We start from the raw sequence: 26,274 nt of genomic DNA, 5'->3' as shown, positions 1-26,274 counted from the left end.
AGGGGAGCAGATAGTGGAGAACCCCCGGTGACGAGATCCTTTCTCGAATCGCTCTTTAGCTCCCTTCGGGAGGACTTTCAAACGCTCAAGCGTGTGGTGGCCGGGGAGGTCTGCGAAGTAAGGAGAGAGATGGACTCCCTGGGGGAACGTGTGAACACAGTGGAGGAAGCGGGTCACTCCAGGGATGAAGAGATCACCCATTTGCAGCAGGAGGTCCTGCGACTGCGGGAGCAACAGATTGAGCTACAAGCCCACGCCGAGGACCTTGAAAATCGGTCCAGGCGGAACATACGGGTCCGCGGTGTGCCGTCCGGTGAGGAGGGTGAGGACGTGACTGCATATCTGGTGGCCCTCTTTCGTGCGATCCTGGGAGAGTCGGAGGACTTTTGGATCCGCATAGACCGAGCACATCGGGTGGGTCGCCCCCGCAGAGCTACGGCGCCCGCCCCGGACATTCTGGCCTTCCTCCCGGACTTTCCCTTGAAGGAGCGGATCCTCCGAGAAGCACGAGGGCAGCAATCTTTCCGATTCCGGGACCACCCTGTGACCCTGTTTCAGGACTTATCTACAGTCACGCTGCAGAAGAGGAAATCATTCAAGATCGCCACTGACTTCCTCCGGGAGCAAGGGACACAGTACTCTTGGGGGCACCCCTTCCGTCTGATATTTCGATGGAACGGGGTTTTACATCAGCTTCGGTCCCTCCAGGATGTCTGCGCGGTGTTGGGCCTCACAGCATCGGATACAGATACCCCGGCTCCGCGGCGGAGGCGAAGCACTCGTGACGGATGGCAGCAAGCTGGAGGGGGGGCCTCTCCTCCGTCGGAGCGTCCAGGCTCGCCCTTGATCAGGGCGGACATGGCGGCCGCCATCCAGGAGGCCTCCAGAGTGGCGGCAAACGGCGAAGTGGCCCTGACGGCCTGAACTCACTCCGGGGGGAGTCTACTCTAGCTTATTCCTATTGCAGGTGCGGGGATCCGGGGGGTGGGCTGGGAGGAATGGGGAGTGCTGGAGGAGGTGGCTGGACGTCCACTAGACTGATTTACCACGGCCTTGCCCGTTACGGGCCGGACTGGGACAATGTCTTTTTTGAAAAGTTTGAGTAGCAGGGAATGGGGTTGGGACAGGCGGGCAGATGTTTTGATTCTGGGGCCTAGAGAGGGGGCCAGTTGCGGGGGGTGGTGTAGATTTGGTTGTGTGGGGACAAGGGGGGTTTTTCTAGTTGTGGGGGGTTGGGGTTTGGGGACTGTACTGTGCCAGTGGACGGTTCAAAGTTGCTCTGTTTTGAGGCCTCGAGGGGTGCCTTCTGTGTTTGCCTGCGGGGCTTTGCCTCTTGACATGTGCTCCATTGATCCCCCTCCTTGATGGCTCTTAAGGTGCTTACTCTCAATGTGAAAGGGCTGAATAATCCGGTTAAGAGGCGGGCAGTGTTATCCTTGTTAGAAAACTCACAAGCGGATATCTGCCTGTTGCAGGAGACCCATTTGCTGGCTAAGGACTGCTCGAGGATGCGTACCCCTAAGTTCCCCACGCAGCTGTTCTCCTCTAGTGCCTCCAAGACGGCAGGGGTGGCAATCTTGTTTTCTAGGGGGTTCAGGGGAGAGGTCGTGTGCAAGGTAGCAGAACAGAAAGGGAGACTTCTAGTGTACAGGATCAAGATGGGGGGTTTAGCACTGACTGTTGGCACCATCTACTGCCCCAATGATCATCAGGACCAATTCTTACACAGGGCTCTGGAGGACGTAGCATCCACCTCTGATAGGCACATAGTGTTGGGGGGTGATTTGAACCTGGTTTTCGACGCGGCGATGGACAGGTCTGTGCAGCGGCGCCACCAGTTGGGTGAGCTTTCGGGCTCGATTCGAACTCGACTTGAGGAGCTGGATCTGCATGACATGTGGCGCCACCTCCACCCCACCACCCGCGCATACTCTTACTTCTCACATGCCCATAGATCTTATGCGCGGCTAGATCATCTCCTTGTGTCGGGCCCAATGCTTCCTTTGGCTTCGAGTGTGGACATGGGGGTCCTCTCTCTTTCTGACCACGCTCCGGTGGAGGGCGCTTTCACTCTGCCTCCGGTGGTTCGGCCGAGAGGGGTCTGGCGGCTCCGGGACACGCTTTTGCACAGGCGGTCGGTGGTGGATCAGATCCGGGCGGCCATTTTGGATTTTCAGACCATGAATGATACTGGGGATACTTCTCGTGCGACACAGTGGGCAGCCCTGAAGGCGGTGCTCCGAGGCGAATTTATAGCGATTTCCTCGGCCGAGAATAGGGACCGACAGCTCAAGAGAGATGAGCTCACCCGGCAGGTGAGGGAGCTGGAGCAGGTTCATCATAGGACAGGGGCCCCCAGGGTGTGGAGGCGGCTGAAGGCGGCACGGAAACTCCTGGCGGCCCTTGACACGGACCGGGCGGAGTATGCGATGCTTCGCCTGAAACACAAATATTACACAGGGGGCGATCGGTGTGGGCGGCTCCTGGCTAACAGACTTAGGGTGCAACACCAGCAGCACCGAGTGAAGGAACTGGTGGACCCGACCGGTGGTAGGGTCACGGCTGATGAGCAAATAGCAGACGTCTTTCGCAGCTTTTATGCTGACCTCTACACCGGGGAGGCCCCTTCGGCCCGGGCTGAGATGGCCTATCTGGACTCGGTCCCGCTCCCGTCGTTGTCTCAGGATCAGGCTCAGTATCTGGAGCGTGACATCCGTATCGAGGAGGTGATCACGGCGATATCCCGGCTTAAATTGGGCAAGGCCCCGGGTCCGGATGGCTTTATCCCACTGTTCTATAAAACCTTCTGTCAGGAACTGGCGCCTCTACTGACCCGCCTTTTCAACTCCTTCGCAGAGCCTGGAGCCATCCCCTCCGAATTTCTCCAGGCCACGGTTTCCGTGATTCCGAAGCCGGGTAAGGACAGGTCCGCCTGTGGGTCCTACCGTCCCATTTCGCTGCTGAACACAGATTTGAAAGTGTTCACCAGTATATTAGCCGCACGCCTGGCGTTGCACCTCCCGGGCATGGTTGACTCGGACCAAGCGGGCTTCGTGCCCGGTAGGCAAACAGTAGATAACACAAAGAGGGTGACACACATCCTCGAGAAGGCTTCCAGGATCCCTGGGGAGAGGATGCTCCTGTCCATAGACGCGGAGAAGGCTTTCGACAGGGTGCACTGGCCCTACCTAGAGAAGGTCCTGAGCAAATTCGGGATTGGGGAGAAGTTCCGTCATCTGATCTTCAATTGTTACCGGTTCCCTTCTGCGGTAGTCCGGGTGAACGGCGGTAGCTCTCGACCCTTCCCCATTGAGCGGGGTACGAGACAGGGGTGCCCACTCTCCTCTTTGCTCTTTGCCCTGTACATGGAGCCTTTTGCTCAGAGGGTTAGGCAGAACCCCGACATTGTCGGTGTCAAGATGGGTGAATTCCATCATGCGATCAGCCTGTACGCGGATGATGTCATTCTGACGCTGGATGACCCGCGGAGATCGCTGCCGGCCTGTGTAGAGGAACTGAACTTATTCGCCGACGTGGCGGGCTTCAAGGTGAACCTGGGGAAGTCGGCCGCCCTTGACATTTCGCTTACGAACGCCACTAGAGCGGAACTTCAGAGGCTTTACCCTCTGAGCTGGTCCAGGGACCGGATCCCGTACTTGGGGATCCTACTGGCGCCCTCCCTCCCGGAGATGGTCACGGCCAATTACGCGGCTCTGGGCGCGAAAATCAGGGAGGAATTGGGCCGGTGGGATAAGGGCACGCTGTCGTTACTGGGTAGGGTGGCCGCGGTGAAGATGACCCTCCTGCCTCAGGTGCTTTACCTCTTCAGAGCGTTGCCGCTCCAGCCCCCCGCGGGGTGGCTTGCGGAGACACAGACTGCCATTGCGCGGTTCGTATGGCAGGGCCGCAGGCCGAGGATCAAGAGAAGCATCGCTATGCTGTCACCGGAATCCGGGGGGCTGGGGATACCGGACTTGCGGAAATATTTCCAGGCCGCTCAGCTCCGCTATCTAGTGGAATGGAGCCGGTGGGAGTCTGATAAGCACTGGCTGTTCCAGGATCAGGCGGTGGCGGGTAGGACGCTACAGGAAGTACCATTCTTGAAGCGGGCCCATCGACCCCCCAATCTCTATGCGTCTCTGGTAACGCGGGTCCCGCTCCGGACGTGGGACTCGGTGGCTGCCAGGTGCGAGCTTACCACCTTCCCCTCTCCCTTTACGCCGCTCATTGGCAACCCGGACTTCGGCCCCGGGATGGAGCAGGGCGCTTATGAGCGCTGGCGGGTGGCCCGCTGCTGCACTCTGTATCACTTGTACTGCCCTGAGGGAGTTGTCCCCTTCCAGGACCTGAGGAGGGATTATGGCCTCCCGGAAACGGAGCGCATGCGATACATGCAGGCGCGCCACTGGGCATTACAACCCCAAGTGCGCGACGCGGCACACCGGGAAATCACGGCGTATGAGCATTGGTTAATTACTCGCACGTCGGACGCTAAACTGATCTCAGACCTGTATAAAATGCTGCAGCCCCCCTCCTTTCATATTCACAACCCCGGTCGGGAACGTTGGGAGCGAGAGCTCGGGCGCGTGTTGAGCCATAAAGAATGGGAACACATCTCCTTCCGCGCACGTCACTCGGCCTATCACACGGGTCTTACGGAGACCTTCACTAAAATCTCGACCTACTGGTACCGTACTCCGGAGAAACTGCACGAGATGGACAGGGCAATACCAGGGACGTGCTGGCGCAACTGTGGCAATACTGGTACACTAACACACATACTATGGGAATGTCCCCTGCTGGCTCCTTACTGGGAAGAGGTCTTGGGCGAGGTGGACAAATGCTTTGGGATAGAACTGCCTAGATTCCCGGCCTATGTTCTGCTAGGGTTGCCGAATGGGCTGATGTATCCCCTTAGATCTAAGAGAGGTAGACAGATCGCGATTGCGCTGGGGTCAGCGGTGCAGAATATTCTCATACACTGGCGCACTACCACACTTCCCTCTGTAGTTGGTTGGCTGCACAGATTATGGCATGTCCTTGGAATGGAGAAGATGTCCTTAGTAGCCTTGGGGGATACTGATACCTTTGAGGAACTGTGGGAGCCCTTTCACAGCCTGTTATGTTCCGAGTTTCGGGAGATCACCTGCCCTAGATACCTTAGGTTGTTAAGGCTGACGCCGCCACCGGACCCGCCTGCTTGATTGGGTGGGGTCGGTACTGTATAGCGGGGATTTTCGGAGAGTTGCATGTAGCGGAGACTGTAGATATTGGCACAGTACAGGGGGTGGGTTGGGGTTAGGTAGTTGGGGGTTCTGTTTGGTTAGGTAGGTTTTTGGAGCGGGGTTGCTTCTCCTCCCCTCACCCCTCCCTTTTTTCCCTTCCCCTCTTCCCCTCCCCCCCTTTTTCTTTTCCTTTTCTCTTTCGTTCTCTCTTGGTCCCCCCCCCTTGATTTTCTTTCCTCCCCCCCCATCCCGTCCCTCCCTCCCTTTCTCCCCCCCCCCCCTCGTTGTTTGTATATGACCACAGGTGCGAAAGCTATGCTCCCGAGTCGGATGGAGCCTCTTGCAAAATTGTAACTGCATTGCTGTACTTGCTGTATAATGCGCATTGATGTGCGGTTCCTGTGGTTTACTTGTTCCTTGCCCCTTTGTGTCCTACCCCACCCTGCTTCAATAAAATATTTTAAACCTAAAGGGCCACATTAATGCCATCACCTCAGCTGCATTCTTCAAATTGAAACTTCTTAGAAAGGTTTTTCCTTTCATCCCCCATAATCTACAGAAAAGGTAATCACAGGCCTTGTTGTTTCCAATGTTGACTTCTGCAATTGCCTATTTGTTAAAATCAGTCATTCTCAGGGATGAGCTGCTCAGATGAGGAGATGCTTCGGTTTCGCTGGTAATCACCTTAGGCCCACTTTCAAAGGTCCAGGGCTGAGTTTGCACCACTTGGCAGGCTAGAATCACAGATAGCAGAGTGCAGGTGGTTGGAAGCCTGTTATGTACCTGAGGCTCGAAAACAGGAGGACAGCCAACTAGCCCTTGGAGTCTGGGTTCAAGAGATGCAGGTACAGTCCTTCTCACAGAGGCAAGAGGGCATCTGGCAGCAGATCAGAAAAACAGATAGCAGTCCAGCAGCAGAGTAGCAGTCCTTCAGCAACCCTTCTTCCTGGTAGAGTATCCACAGGTCCAGACGTTTACTGAGGTGGTGGTGCCTGAGGTCTACTCTATATACCCAGAGTTGCATTTGAAGTGGGGGAGACTTTTAAAGACGTGCTTTTGAAGTGTACGGATGCACTGCCTTTTCTGCCCTGGCTCCAGACTAACTACATGGGGTATGCAGCCCTTTGTGTGGAAACAGGACACAACCTATTCAGGGGTAAATGAGGCTGGGTCCATCCTGTCAGTGATGACCCATTGAGTCACACCTAAGCTTCCATTGTGTGTGGCTGCATAGGAGAAATACACAAAGCACACAGCCAACTACACGTATCCATGCAGGCTGCCGGCACAAAATGCCAAAGGCAAGAAAATGCCAACTTTCTAAAAGTGGCATTTTTAGAATTGTAATTTAAAATCCAACTTCACCATTAGTTAAAATGTTAAATTAGGATTCCAGAGACACCAAACTTGGATCAGTTCTATCTTCCCATTTGGGAATTACTTTTATAAAATGTAATAAGTTAATCACAATGATATCTTATGACAGATATAGGACCTGTATTAGTGAAAAAAATTAATTGAAGAGTTTTTCCCCTACCAGGTCATGTAAAACTTAAAAGTACATGTCCTGATTTTTTTTTTTTTTGAAAATTCTTTATTGTCAGGAGTTTAGAAGAGATATTCATAACGACATTTTGCAATTGCAGCAACATAACAGTAATATGATCCCCGGGCGGGGAAAGGATTTAACATAGATTGTAGTAACAGTTATCATGTTCACGTAGGGCCCAGCAGGTGAAAAGTGTATAATCAGACATATGCATCACAAGGCCCAGTGTCACCCCTTCTTCTTAACACCCATCCCGCCCATACTGTTTCAAGTCAGTAGGCTGACTTCCCCCTTACATAGCATGAGCGGGGACTCATAAGAATAAAGAAAACAAATCTAAAAAACCAAACAACGGTCATCATGTTACCAAAATCTGTGTACGATCATATATACTATCCACAGGCTTACATATTCAGCATTCCGCTTGGAGTGGCGGTGCACGCCCTCCGCCTCCCGGTCCCGCCCCCGTTCTTGTTAGCACCTCTATAGCCACTAGTCCTCTTCTTCCTCCGAGTCTGAGTCCTCACCCTCCGGCAATGCTTCACACGGGTCACCCCTATATGCGTTCCATGGCATCCACACCCGGTTCCATTTGCGGGGGCAGGCTCTTAATACATACACTGCTCTCTCCTTAACCATGAGAAGGTCCATATTTCTTATCCACCCTGCCACCGTCGGCAATTCTGGAGCACCCCACCTCTGTGCAATGTCTCGTTTGGCCACTGTCACTGCTAGGGTGACCCACAGTTGTCCATACCTGCTCAAGTCCGTAGGGTCCCAGATGTTCAGCAGGCATTTACGAGGTTCCGGCAGTACAGACACATTGATGGCCTGAGAGACTGTGCGCATAATCTGACGCCATAATTCCCTGATTTGTGGACATTCCCATAACGTGTGTAGGAGAGTCCCTTCCTCCCCGCATCCCCTGAGGCAGTATGGGTGTGGCGCCCTCTGTATTTTGTGGAGTAATGTGCGTGTGTAGTAGGTGCGGTGTAGCACTTTGAGCTGTACCAGGCGGAATCTGGCTGATATGCCCACTTCCCTCGGCGAGGCCAATGCCTCATTCCACTCCGTTTCATCCATGTCGCCCAGTTCGTCCACCCATTTCTCCTTAAGTCTGTGTGTGGGATCTGGCATGTTGTTAATTAATTTTTTGTACGTGAGTGAGGTCGCTTTTTGCTCCATGAATTCGGTGAGCAACCTATCCTCAAGGGGCGATGATTCTGGGAGTGCGGTGTCTGGTGGGATCGCTCGTAGTAATGCATGCCGGATTTGTACATAGCGGTACGTTTCAGTGGGCCCTAGGCCGTATTGTTGCTGGAGGTGCTGGAAGGGAATAACTGTGCCCTTGTCCCAGAGGTCCCCAACTACCGAGATCTCTATGTCGTCCCACCTCGCAAATCCCTTACAGGTCCGTAGGTTACCCAGTGTCCCATAGTGGTCAGCCTGGTGATTTTACCCTTCCACCCTAGGCGTGATTGTGCCGTATGCCAGATTGTCGCTGTGTGGAATGTCGGGCCTAGCAGGGTCTTCACCTGCGGGTAGTTGTACAGTACCGAAAGCGTGCCATCAGTCCCCAGTTGCGACCAGTCTGCCTTATATGCTGGGTCGTCTCTTGAGACGTGAATCCAATGATTAATAACTTTAAGCTGTGACGCCCAGTAATATAGTTGGAGATTGGGTAATGCAATACCCCCCTCGTACCAGCTCTTCACCAGTTTTGCCTGCGCTATTCGCGCCGGACCATTACTCCACAACAGGCTGGAGACCAAGGCTGCTACTCGTCTAAAATACTGCGGGCTAACCACATAGGGGGAGTTTTCTAGCACATACAGAAATCTCGGGAGAGCCATCATTTTGTAGAGCGCCGCGCGCCCTAGGAGGGTCAGCGGCAGCGTCGCCCAGTATTGGACATCAGCACGCAATCTTTGCAGAGGCGGCTGCAGGTTTTCGATATAAAACTGTTTAGCGTCCTTCGTCACATAAATACCTAAGTACTTAAAGGAGGAGGCGGTCACTGTGAGAGGACAGTTAGCCGGCAACACCGGAGCCGGGCCAGTAAGTACATAGAGTATAGACTTGGCCCAGTTCAGGGTATATCCTGAGGCCCTGCCGTGTTCATCGCAGATCGCCAATAGGGCGGGGACCCCTTCAGTTGGGCCGGTCATGTATACTAACATGTCGTCGGCGTACAGGGAGACCTTGTCCTCCCACCCGTCGCGCCAAGTGATTCCCCGAAACAGCGGCGTCGATCTGAGCAGGATTGCCAGTGGCTCCAGTACTATCGCAAACAACAGGGGCGACAGCGGGCACCCCTGTCTTGTTCCCCTCCCCAGTGGAAAGGTCGAGGATATGCGTCCGTTCGCCACCACTTGTGCCATCGGCTGGGCGTAGAGCAGTCGCACCCATGCCATATAATGGGGCCCGAAGCCCATGCGGGTTAAGACAGCAAAAAGGTATTCCCACTCTACCAAATCAAAGGCCATTTTAGCATCTAAGGAAAGTATCACAGCCTGCTCCTTAAGAAGATGCGCCTTCGCCAATACCCCATGTACCCTCCGTAGATTAAGCACTGTGCTTCTATGTGGCATAAAGCCCGACTGGTCAGGGTGTATTAGGGTACTCAGATGCTTGGTTAGGCGACTGGCCAGGAGCTTCGCCAGGACCTTTGCTTCTGCGTTGAGCAGTGAGATGGGTCGGTATGAGGCACTATCTGTTATGTTATGTTATGTTAGAACTGTATTTCTTGAGCGCACGGCTACCCAGAACGGGTGTCCCGGCGCTTTGGCAGAGAGTCCTGAACACAACCAAGAAAAAACCCAGCGGCAGAAACACTGTAGGCCCACTGGTTAGGTGGAGAATAGAAGCGTCTTGAGCTCCTTTCTAAAGGCCAGAAGATTATTAGCCTTGCGGAGTGATAGAGGGAGCTCATTCCACAACCTGGCCGCCATAAATTGGAAAGACCGGCCTCCCATCCGCACGCGTTTGATCACTGGTATCTCCACTTTAGCCAGGTCAGCAGATCTTAAACTCCTCCGGGGAACGTAGCGAACAATCCGCTTCCTGAGGTAAGCTGGGCCAATGCAGTGGAGGGCTTTAAACGCCAACGTAAGGACTTTGAAACTAATTCTGCTGGGAATAGACAGCCAATGCAGCTTTCCACGCAGTAGAGAGGCACTGGCTCTCCGTGGAAGGCCAAAGATGGCTCTGGCCGCCGAGTTTTGGACCACTTGCAATCTGGATACCAGATATTTAGGCAGACCAGCGAAGAGTGCGTTAGCGTAATCTAAACGCGAACCCACGAGTGCTTGCACAATGTTCTTGCGGTATTGAAGGGAAAGCAGTGGGAGAAATTTCCTCACCGTCTTCAGGATACCAAAACATTTTCCCGCCAGGCCCGTGATGTGGGGACGAAAAGAAAGACTGTCGTCGAATACCACACCCAGATTTTTTACTTGGGCAACTGGTTTCTCAGGGGGGAACATGTCGGAAGGCCACCACGATTTCCAGCCAGGGTCTTCAGCACAACCGAAAAAGAGCAACTCGGACTTATCCGAGTTACATTTCAGGTTCTGGTGCTGAAACCAAGCAAAAACAGCACTCAGGCAGTCTCTGATTCTGTCGCCATTAAAAACCTCTCCCTTCCTGCAAGTGAACAGGAGCTGGGTGTCATCAGCGTATGAAATGACCCGGGCTCCAAATGCCTCCGCGACCTTCGCCAAAGGGGCCACATAAATGTTAAAAATGGTGGGGCTCAGGATGGATCCTTGAGGCACCCCCACCTCTAGCGAAGGCATTTCCGCGGAGAACGGAGGAGCCCAGATCACCTGCCGACGGTCGGTTAAGAAGGATTGAAACCAGTCCAACACCGTCCCCCGCAGACCGACCTCCCGGAGTCTTCGGAGGAGGCCGGCGTGTGGGACGGTGTCGAATGCTGCCGACAGGTCCAGCAAGACCAACATGGCCTTTCCCCCAAGATCAAGCGTCTCCCTGATGGCGTCGGTCACCTCCACAAGAGCTGTCTCCGTACTATAATTAGCACGGAAACCAGATTGGGAGTCATGCAGCAGATTGTTATTCTCTATAAAGGTGGTAAGAGTGTGCTGAACATGTTTCTCCGCCACCTTCGCCAGAGCAGGGAGAAGGGAGATTGGTCTATAGTTGGCCCACTGTAAAGGGTCGAGCAGAGGCTTCTTAATGAGCGGGAGAATAAGAGCGTGCTTCCATTCTTTAGGGACCACTCCACTGTTGGTGGCTTAGATGGTTTGGGGATGGCCACAATGGTGGCTGTGCGTTGATCGAGTGGGAGCAGCGCCTTTTGTACGCTGTCGTTATACATGTTCAGGAGGGGTTTGGCCAGGACAGAGTCCATCGCCTTATACCATTCCACAGGAATTCCGTTTGGGCCTAGGGCTTTGCCTGACTGCAGCGCCTGTATCGCCAACTGGACCTCTCCCTCTGTCAGGTCTGCATCAAGTTCTTGCTGTGCTTCAGGTGTGAGTACGGGGACAGGGATGTGACTAAGTGAGTCTGTGGCCTCCCGTTCAGTGACTGGTCGTGTCGGTGTGTAGATCCCCTGGAAGTGGCAAGCTAGAGTCTGGATGATTTGCTCCGGGTGAGTTTGCAGCACGCCGGTCGCATCGTAGAGCCCGTGTATCCCCTTGTTACTGCCACCCCGTCTGTCCAGCCACGCCAGCATCTTCCCCGCCTTATCGCCCACATCATAGATCCTGTGCGCCGTGCTCGCGAGGTGTCCTTTGGTGATTACAGTGAGGTGTGCCTGGTGTTGCTGCTGACGGAGCTGCAGTTCATGTAGCGTCTCAGGAGTGGGGTTTGCCATATGTGCAGTGTTCGCCGTGTGTAATGCTAATTCCAAATTGGCCAGTGTAGCCCTAGACTCCCTTTTATGCCCAGTAATGGCCGATATGGACGCCCCTCTGAGGACCGTCTTATAGGCCTCCCACAGAATTGAGGGTGAGGTGACCGACCCAGTATTCTCAGTAAAATAGTGTGTGGTGGCTAACTTGAGTTTTTTCCTAATGGCAGGGACCTGCAGATAATTGGGATAGATCGGGTACAGCCTACCCCGCTTACAATCCTTGGTAGAAATGTGAAGGGAGACCGGGGAGTGATCAGAAATTCCTCGTGGTAGGATATCAATACTATCCACAGAGCTCAGTCCAACCCCTAGAAAGAAGAAGTAGTCAATACGGGAGAGGGTGTTGTGGGGTGCAGAGTAGTGTGTGTACTGCTGCGCTGTAGGGTTCAGGTGGCGCCAGATGTCTGTGAGGCCCATAGCAGATAAAAATCCCGGAAGTGTGGCAGACCCTCTCTGGCGCGCTCGCTGGGGAAAGGTGTCTAGCAGAGGGTCCGTGATGGCATTGAAATCTCCCCCCAGGATCACGTCCCCCTCAGGGAGGTCAATAAGGAATCGGCTAAGCGCCGGCAAGGCTGTAGCATGCAGTGCTGGGGGGATGTATACAGATATCACATTCAAGGCTCTCCCCTCCCACTGGCCTGAGAGTGCTGCGAACCGTCCCTGATCATCTGTCTTGTGGCCAGTGACCAGGAAGGGGGAGTTGTTTCTGAGGAGTATCCCGGTGCCCCTGGAGCCCGAGGTAAACTCGGAGTGTACTGCCATGGTGTACCCACGCCTATTTAGAGCCTTACAGGTGGTCCCCGCCAAATGTGTTTCTTGCAGCAGCACTAGGTCTGACCGATTACGTTTAACAGTTTGCAGCACCAGACCCCGTTTAATTTTGTCTCCCAACCCTCTGACATTCCATGTAAGGAGCTTCAGTGGGGGAACCAACGTCGTTACAGGGGTACCCAATGTGGGTGTAGCTCGATCATGTTGTGCCATTTGAGTGTATGAACCGTGTTCTCCATGGTCAGTAGGAGAAGGACGCCAGAATGCGGAGGCGGCGCACGCCGCCCATAGTGAGCCGTGTTCCTGTGCCTTGTGAGATTGCAATAATGATGACCATAAAACTTAACTTTAACTTGAACCTCGTAACTCCCATCCCTCCACCCCCTCCCTGCTCCCCTGCACCACGGACGAATTCCCGCCCGCATCCCCAACTTGGCAGAGTGCTTTTCTCCCCCCCCTGTCTAGTCTTACTTGCTTGTGGGGTTGGTGAGTCCCCTACAGGCTCCGGCCAAAACTCGCCCTACTCAGTTCCATCGGTCCAAGGTCCCAAGGGCAGTGTCAGTTCTTGGTGCTTCCAGTGTAGCCATTCATCCCCTGCTAGGCTGACCTGAATCAAACGGGTCCCTCTCGAGATCGGAGTCCAGGCCCCCGGCCGCGCCCTGCTCAGTGGCCGGGCTGGCCGCACGGTGTTCCGGCGTCTTCTCATTACGGCGATCCTGGCGGTCCTTGCGCGGGCGTTGAGGCTTGCCCGCCGGTCTCCAGCCATCCAGCCATTCTCGTGCCACCTCAGGATTGTCGAAGAACCATGTCCTTCCCTCGGCCACAATCCGCAGTTTGGCGGGGAAGAGCATTGAATAGGGTAGTTCCCTGTCTCGCAGCGTCTTTTTGATTTCATTGAAGGATTTCCGACGCCTGGCCACCTCGGCCGTGTAGTCTGGGAAGAACGCTAGCGTGGAGTTCAGGATTTTTACCGGCGGCGCTACCCTGGCCGCCTGCAAAATGGCGTCCCTGTCCCTATAGTTGAAGAGTCTGGCCAGCACCGGTCGCGGCGTGGCCCCTGGTTGGGGCGTACCCCCCGGGACTCGATGAGCCCTCTCAATGGAGAAGAAGGCTGACAGGCCCTTAGGTTGTAGTTTGGTCTTAATGAGGTCCTCGATGTACAGGTCCATGGCCCCCTTCCCCTCCGATTCCGGAAGGCCTAGGATGCGGACGTTATTTCTTCTCGAGCGTCCTTCCTGGTCGTCCAGTTTTTCCTGTAGTTGTTTAGTGGTCCTTTCTAGTCGCTCCATCGCCACCTGAAGGTCAGAAGTGTCTTCAATGAGGGATTTCGTGACCACCTCCACTTGCGACACTCTCTCCGACATTTTCTTAAAATCCGCTCGTAGCAAGTTCACCTCAGTGGAGATGGTGCCTACCGTCACTTGGACGTCTGTGAGAGTTCTCATTATGGCTTCCAGTGTGACTTTTCCAGTGCCATTAGTGTCAGAGGAGGCACCGGCGGAGTGCCGTCCAGGTCCCTGTGAGTGGCTGTTCTGGGCATAGGCAAACTTATCAAGCTTTGCTTGCGTCGCTGTCATGCTCCTCGTGTTTTTGCCCGTCATGTTGGTGTGCTAGGGCTGATAGTGTCCGTGTAGGCCTTCCCCTTGGTGTTCGCCGTCGAAGCAGCCGGTAAAAGGAGCAGGAACCGCAGGGCCCAAGTCGATCCCGGCCTGTAGTGTAGCTGCCGTTGGATTCAGCAGAAGGGTTTTCGCGGTGCTGATGGCAGCGTGTGCATCTCTCGGATATCGTACTGTTTCTCCTCTCCACGTGGGTCGCGCCGCCGCTTTCTAGGGCTGCAATGGGCAGCCGGAGACTGGCGCCACTACGATGAATTCAGCCCTTCTGCCCAACGGCGATTCGGAGCAATGTTCAGTGCTGTGGGGGGACCGTGTTGACCCAGGCGACCCTCGCCCTGTCCTGCCGTATTTGCCGGGGCGTCCGTCCGGTAGCGTAGATCTGGGGCTGCTTCGATGTTGTGCGGTGCCTCTCCCGCCCTTGATATCACTGGAGTCTTGGCTCAAGGGTGCTCCCAGGTGCAGCGTTAAGTGAGCGCCGTGGTGGAACTTGGCGCCAAGTAAGGAGGAGCGGATGCACATGTCCTGATTTTTAGATACATTGCACCCTGCCCTATTGGCTGTCTAGAACCTATCCTATAGGTGACTTATATGTATCACCAAGGAAGGTTTGGGCCGGGCAAGAGATTTATTTTGGCAGGTAGAAATGTCAGTTTAAAAAACTGCACACACAGGTCTCTGCAATGGCAGGCCTGGGACAAAGTTAAAGGGCTACTTTAGTGAGTGGCACAATCAGTGCTGCAGGCCCACTAGTAGCATTTAATTTATAGGCCCTGTGTGCAGGTAGTTCCACTTCACTAGGGACCTGCAGGTAAATCAAACATGCCAATTGGGTGTGAGCCAGTGTAACCATGTTTAGAGAAGAAAGCACAAGCTCTTTAGCACTGGTTAACAGTGGTAAAGTATGCAGAGTTCTAATACCAGCCAAAACGAGGTCAGACAAATTGCAGTCTGATGGCTAAAAGTTGGGATGAAGACAACCCTAAGGATGTTAGGTCTAACACTGATGTTTTGTATATTTGCAAGATGGCATGTTTATGCAAAAGAGATATCAGTACTCTATATTCTAGAGGATTCTCCTCTGTTACCTCTTTGGGCTGTTATCTGTACTTGGTAAGGGCATGCTTCACCTGCATATAATGACATGTTTGACTCTCCACTAGCTCATGCTGTTTTTGGAGCTCTGCAAAAGATAATATCCCCCTATGTGTCCCATATAGCCTCTAACATGAAGATTCCTAATAAATTCCATTGCTTGCGGCCATCAAGCTCTTTCAATTCTACGAGGATGTTGAAATCCCACAAGGGTGTCTCTAATATTAATTCCCTCCCAGCTTCTGTTTAGCCATTCTCTGTACTTTAATCGCCAGTGCTCTCAGTTTCAGTTAGCCGGTCAATTGATTCCTGCTGTACAGTATTCTGAAATATTCTATCGACCTCAAAACGTGCCTATATACTTAGTAGTTAGTTTTCTTGCTGGGTGGAGCATGTCTATTCATTCACTGCCAGGTCCTCGGCTGCCCAGTGGTTGAGTTTTAGATTTGTAAGGGCAATCTCTTCTCTCCCACCTCCTACGAGCTGCTTGTCAGTTTTAATTGTGATCTTGTATCGCAGTCTGATAGTTCCCAAAGGTCTATCTAACCTCCCTTCAGAATGTCTCCTGACAGTTTGTTATTCGAACCTTGTGCTTAGCAGGGAATTATCCTAAATTCTGCTTGCTAGGAAACTGGTATCTCTATACCACACCCCTCCTGTTTCGGGGGTGCAAGAATATAGTCCAATTTGGACATGTGCAAGGACAGTTGCAGTGGGATGTTATTTTCTCGAGAGGTCCATCCAACAAATCCAAGGCTCCAGTAAAGTTCTGCATTCACCTGCATTCTCATCCTATCTGATTGCCAATGATGACCCTATCTAGGTCCCCTGTCATTGCAAGGTTGCAGTCTCTTCCACCTCCTTCCCCTCTATCCCCTTTTGACCAGCAGTATGTCTGTTAAGTGCATAAGCCAATCTACCAGGTTGTACAGCTCAGATGTCTGTAGACCCAGGGGAAATACCAGGATGATATTGTCAGTTGCTCCCCATTCCATTTACCACTCACACCTGCATAAAGCCCCCTGGGTCCAACCATGTCCTCGTAACTGTTAATGGAAGTGTGTGCACCCTCTTTGTGAGCCCCCAGACACACACTTTGGTAGTACAGGAGGATCTGCAGATGCTTTTGCGGTCCCTTCTGTAACACTAATAACGCTGCCACACATGTAGCAAAAAGGCATTTCCTCAATTGCATGAGGGCATGGCCCCATGCAAATGAGGAAACATTTATTTGCCTCTGCACCCACACAGTATTATGGATGAGGGCACAAAAGTAAAAAAGCTGCCAGGAGGCACGCTAAAAGTGTGCCACAAAAAAGGTGGTGGACTGTTCATACACCTACTGAGGGCAGTCTTCTGGAGCCCGCAGACATCGCACTACAGGCGTCTGCAAAGTGCTAGTGGATTAGCGCCTTCACTGTGAAACACAGAGTGTCTTTGAAGCATCCACTCCGTATTTCACTTGAATGCACTGCCACAGGGCAACACGAGTTTGTGACTTCGCTGAGGGCAGTGCATACTCTGTAGTAGGGCACACTTTTCTGGTTTGCGCACAATGCTCCTATTTAAAGGTGCGCCATGGCGCAAACAGGAGAAATGTGCCCTATGTGTAATAAGGCACCAGATGTATCTCTTGCAGAAGAATGAGATCAGGGACTTGCCTGGCCCCCTTTGTAGCTCATTGTCCAGCCCTTATATATCCAGAGACAACCAAACCTAATGCCCATCAACTTAGAAGATCAATGGCTACCTCTTGTCCACCTCCAACAACTTATCAGAAAGCTGAGGATCTTCAATGTGAAATCTGGAGTTTAGCCAAAACAAGGGCCAAAGGAATTGGCGAACAGAATATATAAGTCGCAAATTTGTTTTATCTGCAGCTAGTTTCTTCCAAGAGGAAGTTTATAGCAGAGTAGCTGATCTAAACAGCGAAGTGAATGTATTTTCAGTGGATTTGTATGCCCACGCGAACTGCATTTGTGCATACATTCAAAAATATGAATGTACAATGAGCTCCCAGCAGCAACTTAACCCCCAGCCTTTAGTTAAGTTTGCACTCTTTTGAAAAAGCAAATGCAGTTTTAAAGCCACTCTTGAGTGCTGGCTACAGGGTCACACTCAGTGAGATCAGAGAAATAATGGTCAACATTGATAAAACTGTATTGATCCATAATAACGTAATTAGGATTTTTCTGGCGAGAATGTACAATGACAGAATTTGTTTTTGTCAATCTAACAAAAAGAATGAGCCACTTATGGTGTTCTCAGCTGATTTGACTCCTAAAGTTCTTGCTGCCAAAATAAAATCACAGTATACAGGAAAATCGGCAAGAACCGTTTTAAGAAAAGTCCTGAAAGATTTACATTTTGGACTCCATGACAAATGTTGTGATGCCTAATAGCTTAGCTCCACAAATCATAAGAGTCAACAAGAACACCTAATGTTATCTTAACATTATTTACTTCATTGTGTAATTTCAGCAAACCAAAAATGTTACAAACAAAAGTTCTTGAGTTTGGAACAGAAGACAACAACATTATTGATGACTTTAAAAATATAAACAAAGAAATAGAACACAATCCCATGAACCGGTAGGCTTATGCTGCTCAAATGTACTCTTTTCCAAATCATATTTTATGATTTACATCACTGCAAAAAGAAAACTCTGCTACACATGGTGAATGCCCAGGCAATCTATGACAAGTGCTAGGTAGAGAACTAATCACTTCACTGAATAGGATTTGTGTATCAACAACTTAGAATGACATGATACGGAGCAGGAACTTGTTTGCAGCTCATGCTGTAAAATCTTGTGAATCTGGCAGCACACTATTTTCAAGTCACTTTACCAGGAAAGGATTTACAATTCCTGCTCATGATAATTTTGATTTTGAAGACAGCTCTTCTTTGTCTGGACATTTCAGCACACATGGTGCTGCCATGGTGCTTTTTAGGTCTCGGCTCTCGCCAGAGATCTATTGTTAGCGGCTCAGCTTCCGAGGAGGACAGTCCTGGCCGCGCACAAGGCGATTTGCGCCGGCCACGCGCGCGCGAACGCGCTGTCCTCCTCGGAAGCTGAGACGCTAGCTATACCTCCCGCTGCTTGCGCATGCGCCGTGCCCCATGGAAGGTTTCGGGCTTACGCATGCGCCGTGCCCCTTACTGCAGGACCGGCCGCGGCAGACCCGGGGCTGCGGCCGTCCACGAAGTGTTTGTTTTCTTTCTTCGGCTCCTCCTCACGTCGCGTGGCCATGTTTGTCCCAGTCATATGACCGCAAAGAAGGAATAAAGAGACAGCCGGGGTGAGTCATAAGAAGCCGAGCACGGGCTGCTGTGTGAGCAAAGGGCGGCAGTGAGGCCACCGAAGTTTTCCGGGACAGATTTAATAGCGACTAAAAGTATGGCTTGTCAGATTGCGACAACCCAAGTACGTTCGCTTCTCTCCCGAGACTTGAGAAGTAAGGCCCATGGGACCAGCAAATATACCCCCCCCTGCCCTTGACAGGACAGAATGCCTCTGGCGACCTTTAGCCTTATTCCCCAGCCTCCCCCTAGAGGCATGGAGCACTGCCCCCACGGAAAAGCTGCAACTTGTCCCTCCTGAAAGGCACTCAAAAAATCTAAAACCGGACAGGACCAGCCTTTGTGACCTAGAACGACGCGCCTCCAGACTACAGCTGCCTGACCCTTGTGGCCTGGACATCTGAGGCTTCTTCCTTATGGGGGACTGGGGCTGTGAGTCTCGAGCGCCACCTACAGTTTTAAAAACACATACATTATCTCCTTAAGACGACTTTATCCACCAGGAAAGCATTTCAGACCCGTGCCTTTCTGCTGCAAATCGTTATCAGAATCAAAACTACAGCACCCAAAACGCACTAGGGACGATCGAAAATGACAGCACAATACTGTCAGAGGGCAACAGCCTGCGGTCCCTTTTAGCGACCAAAATACACAAAGGCCTCTGTTGGGGTCGGCTTTCTACGAAGAAAACGGGACAGTCTGTCTGTTGTTCAGGAAGTGCCTACAAGTAGGTAGGGGGTACTTCCTGTATACTGAGCAGACCCCGCCTCCTGGCACAGGTCATTAACTGAAGCAAATGGGGAGGGGCTATCCGTAAATCCAAAAGCTTCTTAGGGGGTATTTTTACCTCCCTCTCGTCACGGTGGACATAACTGCCATGCCAACGTTCACATTTCTATGCCTAATGTCCAGCTCCAGTCCACTTTATTTCCCCTAAAATCTGGGACTTGAGGTCTTGTTTAACCCATTATTAAGCAGGACTAGAAGTCCCATAATTCAAAGAAAAAACTGGATTGGAGCAGCACATCACACATGGGCCTTTGAAAGATCGCAGCTATGCGTGGGCATACATTTAAAAAATAAAAACAAAATATCTACGATCTCTGCAATGCCAGAATATACCAAGCACAAGAGGATTTTAGCACATATATAGTCGGACTGTTTGATACGAAATGGCGAAAGGGAGGGTAGAGACAGAAGTACGCCTTTCAACGCCAGTTCTCTCCAAACAAAGGAGAACGATTCTGGGCAGCGCTTGCCATTTTCGCAACTCAAACACGCTTTAGGACTGGACATACAGGTTCAGACTAAAACACAGCACTCAGGATTTGCCGTTAGTGATCTGTACATTCTTTATCAAACTTATCTCCGGTGACCCTCCAAACAGGTTAGAACTTGTTTACCGACTCTCTCTAGTCCAAAAATGATTTATCGGTCTCGATTTTTTTCTCCAAAATGTTCCTCTTCCTAGTTTTAAAATATTCGCATGCATGTCCAAGACTCACCAAAAGGACAAGAAAGCGGGAGGCAAGGGGTGATGAAGTGATTTGCCATGAATCACAGGATGTTCCGCGTCATTACCGAGACACGAACCTGGTACCAACCACACCAACCAAATCTGACTTGTCCCAGCTACGCACCAGAGCAAACACAGCCCACCGCCATTTGTACCGAGCAAACAAAGTCCATGGTGAGTTGAAAAAAAAATAATTAAAAACTAGAGAACCAAATTCCTTCTGAATGGACCAAACCACGCCAACCACCCGAGAGCGGAAAACATCCTAACAGCTTAGCTGTACAGGCCCGAATACATATTTTATTAAGAGCCGCGGGCGCCGGTGTCCTTACCTCTGTGTGGTCCCGAAGAGAGGGGTTTCTACCCAAAAACCACCTTTGATCCGGATTGAGAGCCGGACCCGGCTTGCTTTGGTGCTCTCTAGTTTCAAACTCTGCAGTTCAACAGGTTCACCAGCCCCCTCCCTCCTCAAGCCAGCCCCCACCCCTCCTCCTAGCCTTGGGTAGCTAAAACACACAGAAAAGATACGCACGCCCTGAAGCTTTTTTAGGTCTCGGCTAGAAGCGAGCGAAGCTCGCTCTCGCCAGAGATCTATTGTTAGCGGCTTAGCTTCCGAGGAGGACAGTCCTGGCCGCCCGCAAGGCGATTTGCGCCGGCCAAGCGCGCGCGATCACGCTGTCCTCCTCGGAAGCTGAGACGCTAGCTATACCTCCCGCTGCTTGCGCATGCGCCGTGCCCCATGGAAGGTTTTGGGCTTACGCATGCGCCGTGCCCCTTACTGCAGGACCGGCCGCGGCAGACCCGGGGCTGTGGCCGTCCACGGAGCGCGCGAGGACGATGTAAGTGTTTGTTTTCTTTCTTCGGCTCCTCCTCTTGTTTTTCCAATGCGAAGTGTGTAAAGGAGTAGGACCCGCCTGGATGGACCCGGGTCTCCCGGTATGTTTGCAGCGCTGCCCGGCATCAAGCGCTTACTTCGTGGCCCAGCAGGCAAATGACCAGTGATCATAGCGAGTCCCTCTGCTCTCCGTGAAAATGCTGTCTCTGTCCCAGCGCAGCTCTGTCCCAGCGATTGCGTTCCGAGAACCAGGGGCCTTTGTTCCAGGTCGCAGCAGGGTACGACAATGCCTCGACCCTGCATCCCTGCCGAAATGGAAACAGCAACTCCTGGGGGACTTGAGCTACAAGGGCATCCCAGGATCTTAGACAGCACACAGTCTGTTAGAGTGGTGTAAATTTTTTGTGGCCATTTTATATAGCGGGGTATTGGAGCGCTTTACATGAGCCGCAGTTACATTACACAAGGACACATTCATATATTGGTAGACACGGGGAGATTATTTGGCCAGAATCACAGGATGTTGAGCCGACGCCGAGACTCAAACCTCAAAGTCAACAGCTCTGGCCGTTACTCCACATCCTCGTGTGCAGCCAGGGAGAGAATAAAGCACATATGCCTACTGTGAGTAGTTTCGGTACATTAACAGTTGATGCCTTTATTCCCTTCGTGTAGCCTCGAGGCTCTCCCTTTATTATGATGCATCACAGCATTCTCGCTTGCTATACCGATGCCTCGCAGTGACACAGATTAATAATTGGGGCATTCTGTCTTTAAGACATACCAGGACTAATATTAACAAGGGAGAGGAGTTCAGAGTGCCTGTGCAAGCTGTGAGGAGCTTGGGGCACATGAACAGCGAGGACTGCTCCGTGCATCTCAGCGGTGCACAACATGACTCGTAGGTTTGCATTGCGCACCGACGTGCAGTGCAGCATGTGGCCCAACATGTTGCTTGTAGCATACTAAAGATGCCCGAATCAATCCGTCTCAAATTATTAGAGTTCTCGGGTGCCGGACGTTCTTCTTTATCGATCGACAGATCTTGCTCGGGGTATCCCTTCGATCTCTGTAATGATCGAGCCCGGCTGCTGGAGTTATAGGCTGGTTGTACAGGCACAGGCTTTGGCGCTGTTAGCGCTCAAGCCTCTAATCCTCCAGTAATTAGGATTTCCCGAGCAGGCCCATTTCCAGGAAGGGCTGCGCTCCTAGCGGCTTCACACACTCTAATTACAAGCATTTACAATGCAACGGTCTCGGCATTGCAAAAGTTAGAGCTATTAGCATTGTAAATGACAATGTCATTTATTTATGTTTTAACCTCATAGCTGCTATTAAACATTCCTCCCCAGTGCTGCGCTGTCCATTAGAACTAGTGCTGAATGGACGTTCAATGGTCGTGCGCAGCACTGGGGAGGTAGTGCTGCCGTCGGCCAATGCACCGAGGCAGCACTTAAGGGGTTAAAAACAAAAACATAAATAAAAATAATGTCATGAGCAATGCCAATAGCTCTAACTTTAACAATGCCGAGACCATTGCATTGTAAATGCTTGTTCAAGACTGTATCAATTAAGTAGTTTCTGGAAAATAAGCGGTGACAGCCGTAGGCATAAACAAATGAATCTGCAAACCTTTAACCCAGCTACCTTGCCATCATGTGAAAAATCATCAAAGCCATCATCTTGTCCCAGTCTACCAGAAAGTTTCAAAGTAGCTGAGGACATGAATCTTCTTCTTCTTCTTGATGCTGCGATCCGCATATCTGATTTAACTGAATTTTTCATATTGCTTACTCGGTGCTTCCTGAAGGATGAATAAATGCCAGTTCCTCTGTGTAGGAAGCTGGCTCTTTATATACTATACCAAAGTAGGCTATAGTGTGCAGAGCCCAGAGGATCCCCAGAGGTAAAAGTAGATAATGCCTTACTCCCTATATGTGGTAGTGTGGGCGAGCAGTAAGGCTTTATCAGAGGGCAGTGCTAAGCATTTGTTGTACACACTCAGGCAAGAAATTATATCACTCACTCAAAGACTGAACTCAGACCAATTGGTTTGTATAAAGAACAATATTTTTCATCGTATTTTATTTCTAGAACCAAATATTAGGCAGAATTACAGTTTTGGAGTAGAATTAGTTTTGCAGTATTACTCACAAACAGAAATGAGGTTATATGTCCGGGAGTAAGATTTAGTTAGATGGGCACTCGAGTCGCACCAGAAGCGGCATAAAGGTGTCAGGGTGCGGAGTGCAGGGTCTGTACATTCGCCAACGTGCTAAGTAATGTCATGGGTTTGGGACTGCATATAAGCAGGCCACAGGATAAGATGAACAAAAAGCTCCTGGGGTCGAGGTCTGCACTGTAGGGCCCAATTGCCAACACAAGAACTACACCCCCGGTGGCACAGAGGCGGCCAGGTGCAGTATGTGGTCATCGGGGTTCCCAAGGTTTCTCAGTGGAGTCCACCGGTCTTTGTCGATGCTCCAGATTAGGATGCGGATTCCTTGGAGTCGGTCAGCTGCTGCTTAGGTGAATGGGGTCTTTGGGAGTTGACGTCTGGTGAATGCAAGTATTCGCTGACTGAGTCTGTCGGATTGGTCTTTTTGGACTGCTTCGCTTAGAGAGTCGGTCGGGGTGTCGCCTTTGGTTGTGGTTTGCAGGGGACCTCCCACATAATGGCTTCAGGCTTGTGTTAGAAGCTTGTGGATGTTCAGGGTCTATGAAATCCAGGCTAAGTTCGCCCGGGATAGCTCCTTAGAATATTGGGCCACTCGGACTCGGAAGCAGAGTGGTGGGGACTCACAGGGTCGGCCAGACTCTGAGTCGGTTGGTTATGAGCAAGTCCAGTGCTTCACGGGAGACAAACTTTAAAGGGTGCCCTTTTATATCGCCCTCCGGGGCCACTTAAAGATTTTAATTTAAAATTCATTGCGAAAATTGCCCCTCACATTATTGCCTCTAATCATTTCTTGCGCTTGCTGTTAGGGGATTTTAATATCCACAGTGAGGATAAAGAGAACACTGAAGCTGCCAGCTTTTTAGCTGACATGGCCACTTTGGTCCTGGGAAAGAATAATACTGGTCCCTCACATTTGGCAGGTCATACCCTGGATATTATACTCACTAATTCCCCTCTCATAAGTGCTGATGCTTTTCGTCCACTGACGTGGTCGGATCATTCTATGATTCCTTTTCAGATCACTAGCTGCCTCAGACAGCGATCAGCTGGAGGCACCCAGATGGCCCTTCAAAGACGATGGCTTAAAGTCACATATGACTCTTTTAGCAAACTATATATACCTCCAATATTCAATGAACATATGGACAGTACTATGAAGTTGAGGGTTTTCAACAATAATATTAGTACAATAATTAAAACATCGACTTAATAAATCTTGGAAAAAAGTGAAGATTGGTACACTGCCGTGTTACGAACATTGTTCCCAGTAAACTGCGCTGTCTTTTCCAAGCGCGCAGATAGTCTTACAAAGCGCGCATGTCTCTGCTTAGCTAGAGATTTAAAACATTCACCAGCCACTGCATTTTAAATGGGAATGCCATGAAAAGTACGGTCCCTTAGCAATATGCAGAGTGGAGATGCAGGGGCTCTGAGAAGGGGTGAAACAACAACAAAGCCTCGTTAAAAAGTAAATGGTATTTTAAAGACCTGTGAAGTACTGGGGTGCGGCAGTGTGTGTGTGTCCAGGAAGCTGTCTCAGCCCGTGCTGACACACACAAGGGAGTGGGGGAGTGGGGGGGGCTGAAGCCCTTTGAACCTAACCTGATGTGTGTTACCATAGCTGCCAAGCTTTCTGATTGCTATGTGTGACAGTTTCATAATTTAATAGGAATTATGAGTGACATTCAACGATTATGAGTAGGCTAATTCAATCAATCAATCAATCAATGACACTTGTAGAGCGCGCTACATACCCGTAGGGTCTCAAGGCGCTGGGGGGGGGGGAGGGGGGGGGGGGTGCCGCTACTGCTCGAACAGCCAGGTCTTCAGCTTCTTCCTGAAGGAGAGGTGGTCTTGGGTCAGGCGCAGGTCGGGGGGGAGGGAGTTCCAGGTCTTGGCGGCCAGGTAGGAGAAGGACCTTCCTCCTGTAGTCGCTCTTCGGATGCGGGGGACGGCGGCGAGGGCGTGGTTGGCTGAGCGGAGGTGGCGTTTGGGAGCGTAGAAGTTGACTCGGCTGTTGAGGTAACTCGGGCCTCGGTCGTGTAGAGCTTTGTGTGCGTGGGTGAGGAGGCGGAAGGTGATTCTTTTGTTGACGGGGAGCCAGTGAAGGTCTCTCAGAGGTCCGGAGATGTGGCTGGTTCGTGGGATGTCGAGGATGAGTCTGGCTGAGGCGTTCTGGATCCGCTGGAGTCTCTTCTGGAGCTTGGCGGTGGTACCGGCGTAGAGGGCGTTGCCGTAGTCCAGACGGCTGGTGACGAGGGCCTGGGTGACGGTCTTCCTGGTCTCGGTGGGGATCCACCAGAAGATCTTCCGTAGCATGCGTAGGATGTTGAAGCACGTCGAGGAGACTTTGTTAACTTGCCTGGTCATGGAGAGGGAGGAGTCCAGGATGAAGCCCAGGTTGCGTGCGTGGTCTGTCGGTTTGGGTGCGGTGCCCAGGGCGGGAGGCCACCAGGAGTCGTCCCAGGCGGAGGGTGAGGAGCCCAGGATGAGGATCTCCGTCTTGTCCGAGTTCAGTTTCAGGCGGCTGATCGTCATCCACTCGGCTACCTCTTTCATCCCGTCGTGCAGGTTGGCTCTGGCGGCGGCGGGGTTGTTGGTCAGGGAGAGGATCAGCTGGGTGTCGTCGGCGTAGGAGATTATGCTGAGGTTGTGTTTGCGTACGATGGCCGCGAGGGGGCTCATGTAGACGTTGAAGAGGGTGGGACTCAGAGATGATCCTTGGGGGACGCCGCAGATGACTTCGGAGGCCTCTGACTTGTACGGTGGTAGGCGGACTCTCTGTGTTCTTCCGTCGAGGAAGGAGATGATCCATTCCAGCGCCTTGTCCTGGATTCCGACGTTGCTGAGGCGCTGTACTAGGGTGCGGTGGCAGACAGTGTCGAATGCCGCGGAGAGGTCCAGGAGGATGAGGGCCGCTGTTTCTCCATTGTCCATCAGGGCTCGGATGTCATCGGTGGCGGCGATGAGGGCGGTCTCGGTGCTGTGGTTGGCTCGGAAGCCGGACTGTGAGGGGTCGAGGGATCCGTTCGTCTCGAGGAAGGCGGCCATCTGCTTGTTGACGGTCTTCTCGATGACTTTGGCTGGAAACGGGAGAAGCGAGATGGGGCGGTAATTCTTGAGGTCGGTGGGGTCCGCTGTTGGTTTCTTGAGTAGAGCGCTGAGTTCGGCGTGCTTCCAGCTCTCCCGGAAGATGGTGGTGTCGAAGGATGTATTGATGATGTCTCGCAGGTGGGGTGCGATGACAGCGTCGACCTTGTTGAAGACGTGGTGAGGGCAGGGGTCGGTCGGTGATCCGGAGTGGATGG

At 51.9% G+C, this 26,274-nt stretch overlaps 1 protein-coding gene and 1 long non-coding RNA gene across 8 annotated transcripts in view; both read left to right on the top strand.

Moving 5' to 3' along the window:
- Positions 1 to 26,274, top strand: part of LOC147712726 (membrane cofactor protein-like) — a 629,516-nt gene that overhangs the window by 437,139 nt on the left and 166,103 nt on the right. The gene's annotated exons all lie outside the window — the stretch shown is intronic.
- On the top strand, positions 16,693 to 22,800 carry LOC147712727 (uncharacterized). Its single transcript, XR_015295767.1, has 2 exons — positions 16,693 to 18,087; positions 22,348 to 22,800. It is a non-coding gene; the product is annotated as an uncharacterized LOC147712727 (long non-coding RNA).

This window comes from Lissotriton vulgaris, chromosome 5, assembly GCF_964263255.1.
Source record: "Lissotriton vulgaris chromosome 5, aLisVul1.2, whole genome shotgun sequence".
NCBI lineage: Eukaryota > Metazoa > Chordata > Amphibia > Caudata > Salamandridae > Lissotriton > Lissotriton vulgaris.
This window is presented reverse-complemented; position numbering and strand designations above follow the sequence as displayed.